General features: G+C 39.7%; 1 protein-coding gene across 15 annotated transcripts in view; it reads right to left on the bottom strand.

Moving 5' to 3' along the window:
* Positions 1–13,842, bottom strand: part of PACC1 (proton activated chloride channel 1) — an 80,377-nt gene that overhangs the window by 42,725 nt on the left and 23,810 nt on the right. For 6 of the 15 annotated variants that reach the window (XM_090135070.1, XM_090135068.1, XM_090135073.1 and 3 more), the window contains exon 2: positions 2,470–2,592. The exons of the other annotated variants lie outside the window; for them this stretch is intronic. The gene's annotated coding sequence lies outside the window, so the exon portion shown is untranslated. The remainder of the gene's footprint in view (positions 1–2,469; positions 2,593–13,842) is intronic. 15 annotated transcript variants of the gene reach the window in all.

Genomic DNA, 13,842 nt, shown 5'->3' with positions numbered 1-13,842 from the left:
CAGTTCCATATATATTGATCTCACATTATCCGAAGAAGAAAGGCTGGAAAACAGATTTCTTCCATTTTGAAAAACTCCTTCAAGATGGCGTTATAAGAACAAAGTTATGATGCCAAAGTTAAACTGAGCCCCTGTGTCCAACAGTGCTTCCATTTGTTCAACTCAGTGTTTGTTTTCATTACTGAGCACATCGGACTGGCATTCCACTTGTAGGTGTAGTAAGAGAACTCAAACTCCCTTAGCACAATGCACAACTTTCAAGCCTGGATGCCAGCATTAAGGCAGCTAAAGGTCAGAGGACCTGTAATTATACTCGTCATTAGAAGAAACCAGAGGTGCCTCAGTCCAGAAATGTATCCATGAAATTGGCTAGCTTTCTGTTGTTAAGCATCATAGAGAAGTTTAGTGGTACTTTTTCTTGCTAGGCTTTGGCTTCCAACTTCTTTTAAGTAAAATACCCGATGTTGCTAATAGGACTGTCTCTCCCTCCTTCACTCCCAACAGCAGTACCCAGATGTATGATGTTTATGCCCATGGAGTGCCCTTGCTAGATCACAGCTTTGCTGGGGCTGCATTTCTAAGTGTTAAAGGTTTGGTCTACATGATTTATGAGAAAGTTGTTGGCTGTCTCAAGTACCAAGCAGCACCTCTAGCAGATGAAGATCACACTGGCATCAGTATTGATATCTCAAGACTGTCTGCTCTAGTTGAAGTTACAGGGAATTCTCTAGCTTTAATGTTCTGTTAGCCAGAATGTTCGGTAACAATGAACTAAATGCCAAAGTTGGCCTATGTTGCTTTTTCAGCCCTAAAAGGTGCATTTCCAAGTGAGAATCGAAATGCTGACATGTCAGCATGACGAAAGCCTGCAGCATAACAGAACGTATTGTATCTGCTCTGGGGGAAAAATAAAGCATCACTTCCCTGAACTGCTAACATAATACCACAAACACGAAATCGTCTACTTTTTGGGGGAAGAAAAAAGAAAAGGTCCCTAAATTACTATGCCATGTTCCTCATAATGTCAAGTGACTTATCACACTGTGGTAAAGCATGTGAGGTTGGTTAAATGCCTCTATGTTATGCAATATGGTGGCCATGGAGAACATGAAACCTTAGCCAAATGACTAAGCAGAATGTAGCATGCACAAATATGTCAGCTTCGCTGTGGAAAAACAAAACAAAACAAATCAAAACCAGACTCTTGCACCATCCCAATCACAATTTCTGGTGACTTATTTTGCTTCAGAATTTTACCTGGGATGTGTTTTTCCCTGCCTGCCCTCCCCAAACCCCAGCTGTAGCAGCTTTGACAAACCTAGTGCTAGTAACAAAAAAGCATGAGAGAAGCTGATGCTTTGGCTCTTGCGGGTTGTCACAAAGGCCCTGCTCCCAACTCCGTTTTACATATTTTAATATCTGGGGAAGTATCATGTTCTGAAACTATGGCACTTGCATACAGACATGGAAATCTGGAAAGGGAGCATGTTCTCCATCCTGTGACAAGGATATTAACAAGAAGTTAATATTCTAACTCTACGTACCTATCCCTATACATTGCGGAAGTCACGGGATCTGACCCTTCCGGGGGGGGCGGTCTCTTACTGCCTGGCAGTGGGTGCTGGAGGGTGCTTTCCTAGCCGTTCCAAGCTTTTTCAGGTTTGACTCGGTCTCGGGAACTCTCTCTCATATCTTATTTCATTCATTAGTCTCAATTTCAATTAGATTGTATTATATTGTATTATTTTGTATTCCGATATCATAGTTAGTAAAATAAGTTTACCTCCATAGATTGTTGCCGCTGTTTCTTTCCTTTTCCCCCTTCCTTCCCTTTTTGTGGGCCCAGGTGGGGGGTGGGGAGGGCAGGGGCATACTGCCCCCTGTCACGGGCATAAACTGATCCAGTTAATTCCGTGACACTCCATACAACATCTAAAAGTTCCTTGAACACCTCTGGCTCGGCAACTCCACCACCTCCCTGGGCAGCCCATTCCAGTAACTGACCACTCTTTCAGAGAAGAAGTGTTTTCAAACGTCCAACCTGAATCTTCCCTGGTGCAACTTGAAGTCATTCTCTGTAGGGCCATCTCTAGTTACATGGGAGAAGAGGCCAACTCCTGCCTCACCACAACCTTCCTTCAGGCAGTTGTAGAGTGTGATAAGGTCTTCCCTGAGCCTCCTCTTCTCCAGATTAAAACAAACCCAGCTTCCACAACCACTCCCCATAAAACTTGTGCTCCAGACCCCTCACAGCTTTGTTGCCCATCTCTGGACATGCTCCAGGGCCTCAATGTCTTTCTTGCAGTGAGGAGTCCAAAACTGAACACAGTACTTGAAGTGTGGCCTCACCAGTACAGAGGAGACCTTTGGTTAGCCCAGATATGGTCAGGCAGTTGGACTCAGTAGTCCCTGTAGGTCCCTTCTAACTGAATTATTATGTTCTATTTATATTATTTCTTAGTAACTCACTCTGGTCAGGGATCACAGTATTTCAGAAACCATATAACTGATTTCCTAAATCCAAGGAGAGGTGGTTTCTTGCAACATCATGAACATGGCTGCTCACTATCAGGTTGGGCTATAGGTTCATATCTGCAAGAAACACAAAAGTGTGTTAAAAACCTTCCAGGAAATGGCTGAATTGTGAAAAAGTCTGACTACAGAACAGGCAAAATCATCACAGTGATGCTTTGCAATTATTAATGAACCAAACCTCCAACCATGCAGCTCTGGATGGCAGCTCTACAGCCCTAACAGGAGTCACATCAAAGCCACAGAGCATCTCTCTTCTCCTAGATGAATATGGGACACTCTGCACAACCAACAGCCTACAGCTTTGACACACACAACACACTAGGTCTGAATGAGTCATCCAACAAACCATGAGTTGAAATAAAAAATTTGTGTTACAAAGAATCTTATAGAACTCATAAGAAATTGAGTCCTGTTAACCTTGGCACTGTACCAGCAAGTAACAAAGAGCTGCTATCCCAAAGAACTCACCAGCTCAATTGCTGACAAGATGCCACAAGGGGAGAAAACACAGGAACAAGATGTGGATGGATAAGCACAAAAATAGCTTGGAGAAAAGCAGAAGTCCTAGCTTCTGCTTTTCCTAACCGTTTCTTTCTGTCCTTTGTCAGGAATGCACAAATGACTTAAGGATACTGTATTCACTATTACAGAAAATTTTCTTCTTCACTGCACTTGGGACTCTGTTTCCTCATTCTCTGTCAACAAAAGAAAGATTAGCACAGTTCAAGCACCTTGGGCGTTCAAATGCTGATGCAAACTCTGAAAGACCAGCAACGTTTGGCAGCTACTTGAATGCTGCAACAGGCAGACACTCACAGGTACAGATGCAACACGGTGAAATACTCAGGTCTACAGTAAAGCTGAATCATGCTATCAAGCACAGCTGTACCAGTCACATGCTGGGGATTTCCCAGCTGCACAGTCTATCTCCCCAAGCACACACAGTTAGAAACAATTCACTCACTATGTAATCAGCAACCATGTGACAATTTTATTTTCTCTTTCAAAACATCCAAACAAGTCTGGATTCAGAAAAACTGTAGCTCCATCACTGTGACCCTTTCTTAGCACTTTTTCTGTATTTATCATGTCGAATAAAATACTGCTGCTCCAGTAGGACTATACTTGTTTTTACACAAAGTGCTTCTGTGATCTTTATTCAGAAAGGAAATAAGTGTTCTTATGCACTCATGAGATCTAAAGATTTCTTTAGCAGCATGACCAAAGCCACAGGTTAAATGCATGACACTCAGTCATCACTGGGTTTTGAATCTGTCACTGGAAAATATTAGGTGAAATCTGTATAATAAGAGGCCCACTTAAACAGAGTACTAAACCATGAATTAGGAAGAGAAAAGCCTGGATTTAAGGTTATTTGTACATTCTGCTTTCTTTTGATTAGTGCTCTTCTCCTTCCTCATTACAAAAGAGATTGTAAGCCCATAAGGGAATAGGTGCAGTTAAAATTTGTCAGCTCTCTTCTCTGCTCATCATCTATCAGTATTTCTGCTTTCTAGAGATGAAAACCAGAAAAAACAGAAAGAAATAACTCTTTACTTCTGGATTCTTCTTTAGCCCATGCTAGCAGCAGGCTTAAGCAGGAATATTACTAAACTCAACTAAAATTTGAAAGTTTTTATTGCAACTTACATATTTTAAGGAAACACATAGGTTTTGCTGGTCATACCTGCTGCAGACAGGAGAGCCTACAGTGACAGCAATTTTATTTCATGAAGAAGTCAAAGGAGAGACTGCACTAAGGGCCCTGCAGGCATCTAATTTAAAACACTGAAGCAATGATGCCTGCTTAAGTCACATTTTTTGTTTACCACCTCCAACTTGCTGCTGCTTCTAAACACTGAAACTAATTGAACACTCAACACAAAATATGCAGTAAGCTCCTGGAGAGCAATCTTTAACATCACTAAAATTTACACACAGGTGCTCTGGTTGTCTCAATGCTCTCATCAAATTGAATTTACCACACTCTATTCTAAAATAAGAAAGTAAAGCACACAACTGCTTAGAATAAAAAGATGATGCATCTTCCAAATATGGATGAGTTTCAGTCACAGAGGTAAAATGCATGAAATTAAAAGGAAATGCATGAATTTAAAAGGAGGACATGCTGTGAAAAAAAAAAAAAAAAAAAAAGTCAGAAAAATGAGATTTATTTTTTATTTCTGCTGGTATATCAGTGTGGAAGGCACGCTGGTCAAAACTTGCATAGAGAACCTCACATTGTGGTATCTGAAGTCTCTGTTTTGTAGTAACACTTCCAGAACACACTGATTAAGTATGGTCAGGTGGATAACACGACGTGGGGGGAGACTTCACCAATAGGGCTTTTGTAAAAATCCACTCCCCATGGTAAGCCCACCTCTTAGAAAACCTCTAAAGGAGGATGGTCCCTCTTTCTCCACTTCCCTGACATATTGCATTGCTCCCACAGAGCTGGAAAACACCAGCAGCAAACAGGTGAGCTGTCAGCATGGTGTCACACTAACGGCTTGGTGGCCAGACTGAATGGCCTGGAGGATGGGAGTGCATGGACAAGGCAGCTGTCAGTATGGATATAATATATATAATATGTATCTCCAGCTGGAGATAAGCTGAAGAATGTTAAAGTAGCAGCCCCTGAGGAAGCTGTTAAGTAGGCAAACATGGTGCATGCTTCAGCATTCCTTGAAGACACTGAATTATTGTGGTAAGAAGTACTAGAAGATGACATTTTTCAAGGCTTTACGTATTGAGACTGGAAGAGGTATTAAATTATCACTAGTGGAAAAGAACGACAGTACAATGCCATTATCATTAGTGACTATTATGCAATGATTTGCCTGATTTGAAGGAAAAAAAAAAAAGAGAGAAAAAGAAGAAAATAGAAAAAAGACCATCAGAGAAAGGGCAGAATGAGCAGGAGAGACCGGAGATACTCCAGTATAAAGCCATGAGTGTGGTACATGTGTTACAGCTGTCAGTAACTTGCAACTAAAGTATCCTAACAGAGTAGTTAAAATGATGACTTAAACTCAGGTGGAAAAATCAAGTGAGAAGTTTTTCTGTTATTGTTGTTTATTTAGGAAGAATTCTTAGGATGATCAAGAAATCGTGATTCTGTTGCTAAGAACAGCATAATTTTGGCTACAAATGGTGTCCTGTTTCACTGCCCAAGTGTCAGCAGCAGTTAGTAGTAAAAATACTACATAATAAATGAAGATTGAAAAGAAACAGCAATAATCCATATGAATTAGGAGTCATGAAGAGCAAGAAGTGACAAGGCAAGCTAGAAACATGAGCAGAAAGGCCATAGCTGACAGTACCAACGCAGTTTGAAAAATGTTAAAAGTGTTATCAAGACTCCACTAGTCGTAGCAGTAACACAAACCCCTTTGCCAGTTGGAAATGATAAAAATTCTTAAAAGTGATGCAGAAAATAAATTAAAAAAAACTATTAGAAATATTTCTATGCTATATTTGGAAAGAAGTTCTTATGTCACATGACGATGACGAAGTATTACCCACTCACTTAGTAACCAAGCAGGATGTTATACAACAGGTACTAGAAACAAGCCTTCCAAAATCAGCCAATCCATCTGCCTGACACCTGAGAAATAAGACTAAGAAGGCCTTAGAACGAATCATGTTTGTTTTCGTAAGTGAAGGCATTCTAGAGAAATTCCATTTCCGTGGAAAAGCGCTCAGGTTTGTGCCAACACAAACAAAGCCGGCAGGATGACTCAGACAGCTAATGGTTAGTTAGTCTGACGTTACTTCCAGATAATAAAACGGGAAAGCTGTTATAAAATTAAATTCATAAAGAAATAAAGTACGGGAATGTAACTGATATCAGTCAACAGTTGTGTGGCAAACATATCTTGTAACACAAAGTCATTACATTGCTTGGTGAGAAAGAAGTGATAGTGTAGATGTAGTGTATTCATGGAGTGCACTTGACTCAACGGCGTGCAACATTCCAGTGATGAAAATTAGCATGACACAAGGTGAAGAAGATGTGTTAAATGGACTAACAACAGAAAAAGCCAGAAATGTAATAATAAACATAGACTAGTAATATGAACATGCTTTAAGGCTTATCATTTTCATCAGTGACTTGGAAATAAATACCTACATCTATAATAGTAAAATTTGTGAGATTAATTAAAATATAAGTGAAGACAAGGGCAGAAAACAGTCATGCAGAATGACTTGAATCAGTTAACAAACTAATGCCACTCAAATTAAACATGCATTAATACAATCAAACACATAGGGATCAAACCTAAAAGCTCCACCAGCAAGCAAGTCTCCTCTCTCAAAAACACATGGTCTGGGAAGTATTTATTATTAGAGGTGACAACCAGCTGATGTTGCAGCAAAAAAACCTCAGATGATCCTAGCATGTACAGATAAGTGGTGAACAGCAAAACAGATTTATATAACTACATGCAACACCAGTGAAACACACAGCAAAATACCACATCAAGTTTCACATCTTGGCTTTTTCAAAATAGAACATAAAAAGTATACAAAATGAAGAGAAAACGTTTTACAGAAAGATGTTCAAAGACTTACAGTCCATTTGTTAAATTAATTAACTAGTTTGACTTAATATGTCACAGAAATACAGGCCCCTAGAGGGTTCTTGAGTGTAAACACAAAGTTCAGGTAGGAAACAAGGCATATTAAATAACAAGTTATTTATAACTTCAATTATCATGTGAATTTTAGTTCTTGAGGTCTTCAAGCCTGGATACCACTTTGGGCACTGCAGCTGAGCACATACGTAGATGCTTACTGCTGCAACTGAACACCAAATATTCAGTACAGGGGTTACTGGGTAATAATGACCTATGACACAGGGAGCAAGTTAACTGACCTAGCAGACCCTTTCAGATTTATTTATTTCTGCATATGCAGTAAGTACATTTTATTCTTTCTTCTGTGGAAGTCAGCAGAGATCAGTGGCCTTAGAATATGCTCTGTTGAGATCTGCCATTAATCACTAAAGAGTACCATATCCTCTCAGGCTTATGATCAAAGCAGGAAAGGAAAGGAAATGGATCTGGATTAAAAAGGGGGAGGGAAGCAGAAATCTTAAATTCGATCAAACAGATTGATATCTGATTTGCCATTTATTTGCATGGAAGCAAACCCAGAGCAGAGTTCCTAAGACTGCGGAAACAGTTCTAATTTTGGGGTTCTTAATCCCCCTCAATTTCTTCAAGAGCAACCTCCTGGCTCTGTGCATTGTGCAGCAGTAACACAGTCAGACCTTCTGCTTTTCCAGAAATAACCATGTCATAAGGTCTTGCTTCCTTGTTTATGTATTTACAGACATCAACAAAACTATATAAAGACTTTCCATAGTTTGTTCATATACAATTGTTTCCTTTTGATATATTTTTAGATCAATTGCACTTAAACAATACTTCCTCAACCCACTGAACTTAGCTCTGGGACACATGATCAAGAGAAATGCAAATACCTCACTGTTTGAAGGAGGATGGCCAACACTTCACAATGCCTGTTGAAAGAGCATGGCATTGTTGTCTTCAGCACAGAGTATCAAAGGAATAAAATGGCTCATCAAGGAAGAGCCATATCTGCGTGCTCTTTTCCTTCTCTGGTACAAGGCATAAAAAGGCTGTAAAAATTTGGAGAGTGTATTTTCCTAAGGTTAGGCTGCTGTGTGCCTTCAGGCATATTACCCAAGAATATTAGGAATGTGAAGACTATCCTTTTCATTTTTTTCATTGTAGAGAATATAAAAAGGCCCAGTTTCTGATTAACGGCTTTGGTACAGGAAATCTTTTCTCTCCCATTCTACTATTCCCTACAGAGAAAGAGGTGTGGCAAAGCACATCTGTATCTTCAAGATTTTCATGGTTAAAAACGCTCAACTGCTAAAGCAGCAGAGTGGATAAAAGTCACAAAAGTCACAGTGGAGACCTTAGGATTCCTTATGGAGGGTTAAATACAAGGTAAATCAGTCCCAATTTCAGCACTGGGCACTGTTGCATGAATAGATTTTCCATCCCAGTGTGTAAAGTACGCTGAGAAAAATTCATACAAGTTTTGAAAAAAACAATTTTTAGGTACCCTGTAGCTATGAAAATTTTCCTTTTCTGATTTTGTTTGGTCACGTGCAGCTAATGCATCCTTTATTGTTTAGCAAGCCATCAAAAGGATGAACAGATTCTTTACATGCAACTTTGTTTTTAAATGATGATTAGCTGCATAATTAGCAATTGGAATATTAAGGAGAAAAGCACTTAGAGAATCCACGCTTTGCAACGATTCTAATACCTGACCTAAGAATTCACTTATGAGAATACTTATGAGTATTAGAATATACTCATGCACGTATCACTATGTCTTGCTGAGGAAAGACAGCAACAATTCCATCATACGCTGCTAGATGACACCACAGCTGGTAAATATAGATCTTGCAATATGGCCTCAAGTGAAGAAATGGAAAATGACTGGCACAGGGACTGACAGGACAGACACATGAATAGTGTGAGAGAAGCTATGGAGGCCTGAGAAGGCAGGAAGCATATGGCTATAACACGTACTATGAAGTCAGCAAGGGCTCGATTGGGACTCAAACTGGCAAAAGTGCAGGATATATGTAAAGGTGAAAGAACGGTGATGAATAGGGTGTGTGTGTGTGTTGGTGCTGATTTGGCAGGAATCTGAAGCTAAGTAGGTGAGCCTTACAATATGAATTTGATGGAAGATGAAAAGTTGGTACAGGCAACATTTTTTCAGCTGTTGAGCTCGTGTGAGGTGGTATGAGGTGAAATTCACTTCATCATAACAGAAATGCATACCTATTGTGAATGCACCAGCCACCAAAAAATTCTCTCTCAGGATGCTGCAGAGCACATATGGTCTGGATCTTAAAAGAAACCAGTTTAAGAGGGTCTTGTCCTGTATGGCATTGGCAATTAGGTCAGTAAGAAACGTCTTGAAGTTGCAGCAGAAGAAACACCCCTTTCCTGTTACCTATCCTGCCTGCTCTTTTAAGGGTTATTGCCACAAGTGGAGCAGTTTTACCCTACTTACACACAACAACCAGCTCTGGCCACATGGCAGCTGCTGGGGCCTGGCGACATGTCCTGCATGAGGTAGGATTAGGGCATGGATGAGCAACTAAGCTGTACCTCCTCACTACCCTAAAACTATTTGCTGGCCTTCAGACTCAGTTTTCATGTACTCTCTTGTCTCACGTACTACCTTTCAGCTCTGGAGCCTAATTAATCTGAATTAACACACCCTTCTGTGATGCTGATCACAACTTAGTATCCCCTATCGTTGTTGTTCTAGCATCAAGTTTTAAGGAAAAAGCACAGCCTTTGTGACAGCTCTGAGCAAACAGCACTTCTAAGGAGAATGCCCAAATCTCATTAAAGAGAGATAAAGCCATCTGGATCCTAAGATAGTTGATTTAAAAAAAATCCCTCAAAATTATTTTAAAACCAATTTACTTAGAAAAACACAAAGCAAAACAAGTTTACTCCCAACAAACACTGGACTCCTTCTCATCTTTTACCACATGAATGAAGCACTCAGTGACTGACTTCCATACCATTGCCAATTATTATGACAACATACAGCATAATCATATTATGTTTGCAATAAAATACATGTGAGTATTCAATACAGTCTGACAGGACTTTAGTCACTGCTTCTTCTATGCTTTAAAAATGAATTTTTTAAACTGAGTTTGGTGTATAACATGTTCCCTAATAACATACTTTACTGTACAGGGAACAAGAAATAATATTGAAAGTGATTCTAGGCAAGCCACTTAACATTGAGTGATATAAAGCATCGCACCACTACCAGTCTACGTAATGTCTATATCCTATAAACATGTCCCACCTTGTTCCCACTGACACTAGCAGTGAGCTCTTCAGAAGTTTGAACCAAAGCAAAATCAAGACCAAAATATTCAGGACCTAGTTTTAAAGAGATTCCTGCCTCCCTATTTATTTTTACAATTGCAAATAACTGTAAACGTAAATGGGGTCATTTAAACATCTGCTTAATTTGTGAATGACATCAGATAGAAAACTTTACCAAATGACTCAATTTTTATTTGCCAAATCACTTGCAAAATACAAATAGGAGGTTGCCTTGGAAAATATGAACTAAAAACACACATGTTCAGGCTGAACCACCTAGTTACTGAGACTCTATTGTCAGTGCAAAGCCAATAACTCAGGCACATTCTTGGGTGGGCTACCTACTCTGCAGATAAATCAGGACACAGGTGCAGAGATACTTAATACAGCAATGTACATGCTAGCTGAAGTCCACCAAACCTAAGCCAAATATGAGTACTGGATTCTCAGGCAAGCCTGAGCACAGAAATGACATGGTTCCCAAGGCACTCCATCTGAGCTAACAAAGCTCCCTAGATTTGAGATGTCATTATAAAGCACCAACTTGGGAGCATCAACACCATGTTCCACTGAACTCCCAGTTTTAGAGACTTCTTATCTCAGGATCAGCCAAGAATAAATGAAATAAATTCAGGTTTAAAAGCTGTCATATTATCCATACCTTTATTTCCTCCAGACCACCCTGGTCCCTAAGTATCATGGCTTAAATGCATTTCTATGATAAAATGTTACTTAATGTATTAAGTGAATTAAAAAAAAGAGAGAGAGAGAGAGAGATTTATTGATGAATTGATGCAATCAGTAAAAAACTAGTTGGATGAGCTGTATCACCAAACACATAGCCAGAGGGTTAAGAAGTGGTTATTCCACTTACTTCAGCACATCTGAAACAGTACTGAGAATGCTGCATCCACTTTGGGCCATCCCACTATGAGAATGGTGTTGATAAACTGCAGTGAATTCACTGAGAGGTGACCAAGATAGTCAAGGGCTGCAGCACAGACTTAGTGAGGAGAGACTGAGGGAAATGGGCTTGTTCAGCCTGGAGAAGAGGTGGTTTGAGAGCATCTAATGGCAGTGTTGCACGGCAGAAGGATAAGAGGAAAACTACGCATTGAAACAAAGGTTCCAATTTGAAATAAGGAAGAAGTTTTTCACCAGCTAAGCACCAGCATAAATTGCCCAAAGACATTCTGCAGTCTCTATCCTTAGCAGATCGAGATTTGACCTAATAAAACCTTGAGAACATACATATTTAACCTCAGACCAGGTGACTTGCCAGGCAGATGAGGCAAAGACCATTGAAACAGTCTGCCTAGACTTCAGCAAAGCCTTTGACGCTGTCTCCACACCATTCTCCTGGAGCAGCTCACTTATCATTAATCACAGGGAGGGAAAGGCATCTCTGTGATAAAGCACTATTCCTTACAAATATTAAACAGCCATTTAATCCAGTTGACAGCTTTAATGCTTCAAGAGCTGCAAAAATTTCTCAACTAGAAACTTAGCTGTGCCAAAAATGTGTCAAACAAGCTTTTAAGAAGTCACGCCATCTGCTATGTTAACACTGCAATTCTTGATCACTGGCTTTAGTTCCAACAATTCATGAAATGGATGAATTGTTTTTCACCCTTTCCACAGCCCTACAGCACAAACTTAACTTGCTATCTTGTCTCCCCTGTAAGACAGACAAGGGGCACTCTGTACTAACAGTGCAACATTATTAACTCCTCTGGGGACCACCTGACAATATACCATGCAAGAAGGGTCTGGAACACGAGTCTTATGAGAAGCAGTTGAGGGAACTGGGATTGTTCATCCTGGACAAGAGGCTCAGAGGGGACCTTGCTGCTCTCTACAGCTGCCCTGAGAGGAGGCTGTGGCAAAGCGGGAATCAGCCTCTTCTCCCAGGTAACAGAGACAGGATGCAAGGGAATGGCCTCAGTTTGTGCTAGGAGAAGTTCAATTTGGATATTAGGAAGAATTTCTCCTCAGAAGGAGTGGCAATGCATTGGAATGAGCTGCCCAGGGAGGTGGTGGACTCACCACTCATGGAGATGTTTAAAGAAAGAGTAAATATGGCACTGAGGGACGTGGTTACTGGGCAAGGGGGTAATGGGTTGGTGATTGAACTAAATGGTCTTAGAGGCATTTTCCAACCTTAATGATTCTATGCTGTGGATAACAAAACTCAAACTCCAGTCACTGACAAAGACTAGTTTGTTCTATTATTGAAATGTGCCCAAAAACACGTGCCACCCCTGGTAGCTGCAAAGCAAAACGTTGGTGACATCAGAGTAAAGCCAGAGCAAGTAGCAATTGCAATCAAATGTGCTATTTGGCTTGAAAAATGTAGTGATGGCATTGTGGTCTGAGTGGAGACACCTGAAGAATCTCTGGAATCCAAGACTTCTCTGACCACTGATGGAAGATCCATTTTCACACTCAAGTATGGGTTGTACTACCTCAGGCTCTTTTATAAAGTCAACAGGTAAAACTGAAATATATGCCCTTATATTTCTGTAGCTTGGTTGAAAAGAAAACAGAAAAACATCAGGCTGAAGAGAAACTGCTGGGATAATTCCTCAAGTCTTGGGACATGCTTAATATTTTCCCTTGTGACCTTGGCACAGAAGCTATGTCTGTAATAAGCTGTTAATACAAAGAAAGACTGTGTTCCACACCAAAAGAGAATGAGTAACTCTGCAATGACGGAAAAAAAAAAAGTGGAATTAGATGAAGTGCACAGTCATACACATAACGTTATGAATTCCTGTGACAAGCTGGAGATAACAAATGAGGAGAACAAATAGGATGTATTAGATCCACCAGAGGATGACTGTGAGCCATCACTGTGATGTGACACTAAAATTTTCTGTTAGGATGCAAAGAACTAATCAGAATAAAGTTATTGGTGTAAAGTCTTTTCATTAATATTCAAGAAAAATTAAATTAAATCAAAACAGAGCAATTACAGAAAAAATATGACCTGAGTTCCCAAGTAAAACACTAATAAGATAGATGCTAAAGATGTGGATAAAATGTCTTCTGAAAGAAAAATGTCTGATCAAACTATTAACAAGCTAATAAAAATCAATACTTTGAATATTTCCTTTATAATATGCTTTTTGAGTAAATAATTACAATTTATATGACCACCATGATGTACTACGTTGTCCTTTCTCCAGACATCAAATTTAGCACATTTGTGTTCTGGACATCTCTTTTATCCATCTTCTGTTCCAGGACTTTGGGTATGAAATTTATGTCAATATGGATCTTCACAAATGTAGATAAACTTTACTTCTTCTGAAAACTTTATTGGAAACTTTAGCAACATTATCATCCACTAAAGAGAGGCAGAAATGACAGAATTTGGTTGCTTCATGAAAAC

The sequence above is a fragment of the Phasianus colchicus genome, chromosome 2 (assembly GCF_987193195.1).
Source record: "Phasianus colchicus chromosome 2, bPhaCol1.hap1.1, whole genome shotgun sequence".
In the NCBI taxonomy this organism is placed as follows: Eukaryota; Metazoa; Chordata; class Aves; order Galliformes; family Phasianidae; genus Phasianus; species Phasianus colchicus.
This window is presented reverse-complemented; position numbering and strand designations above follow the sequence as displayed.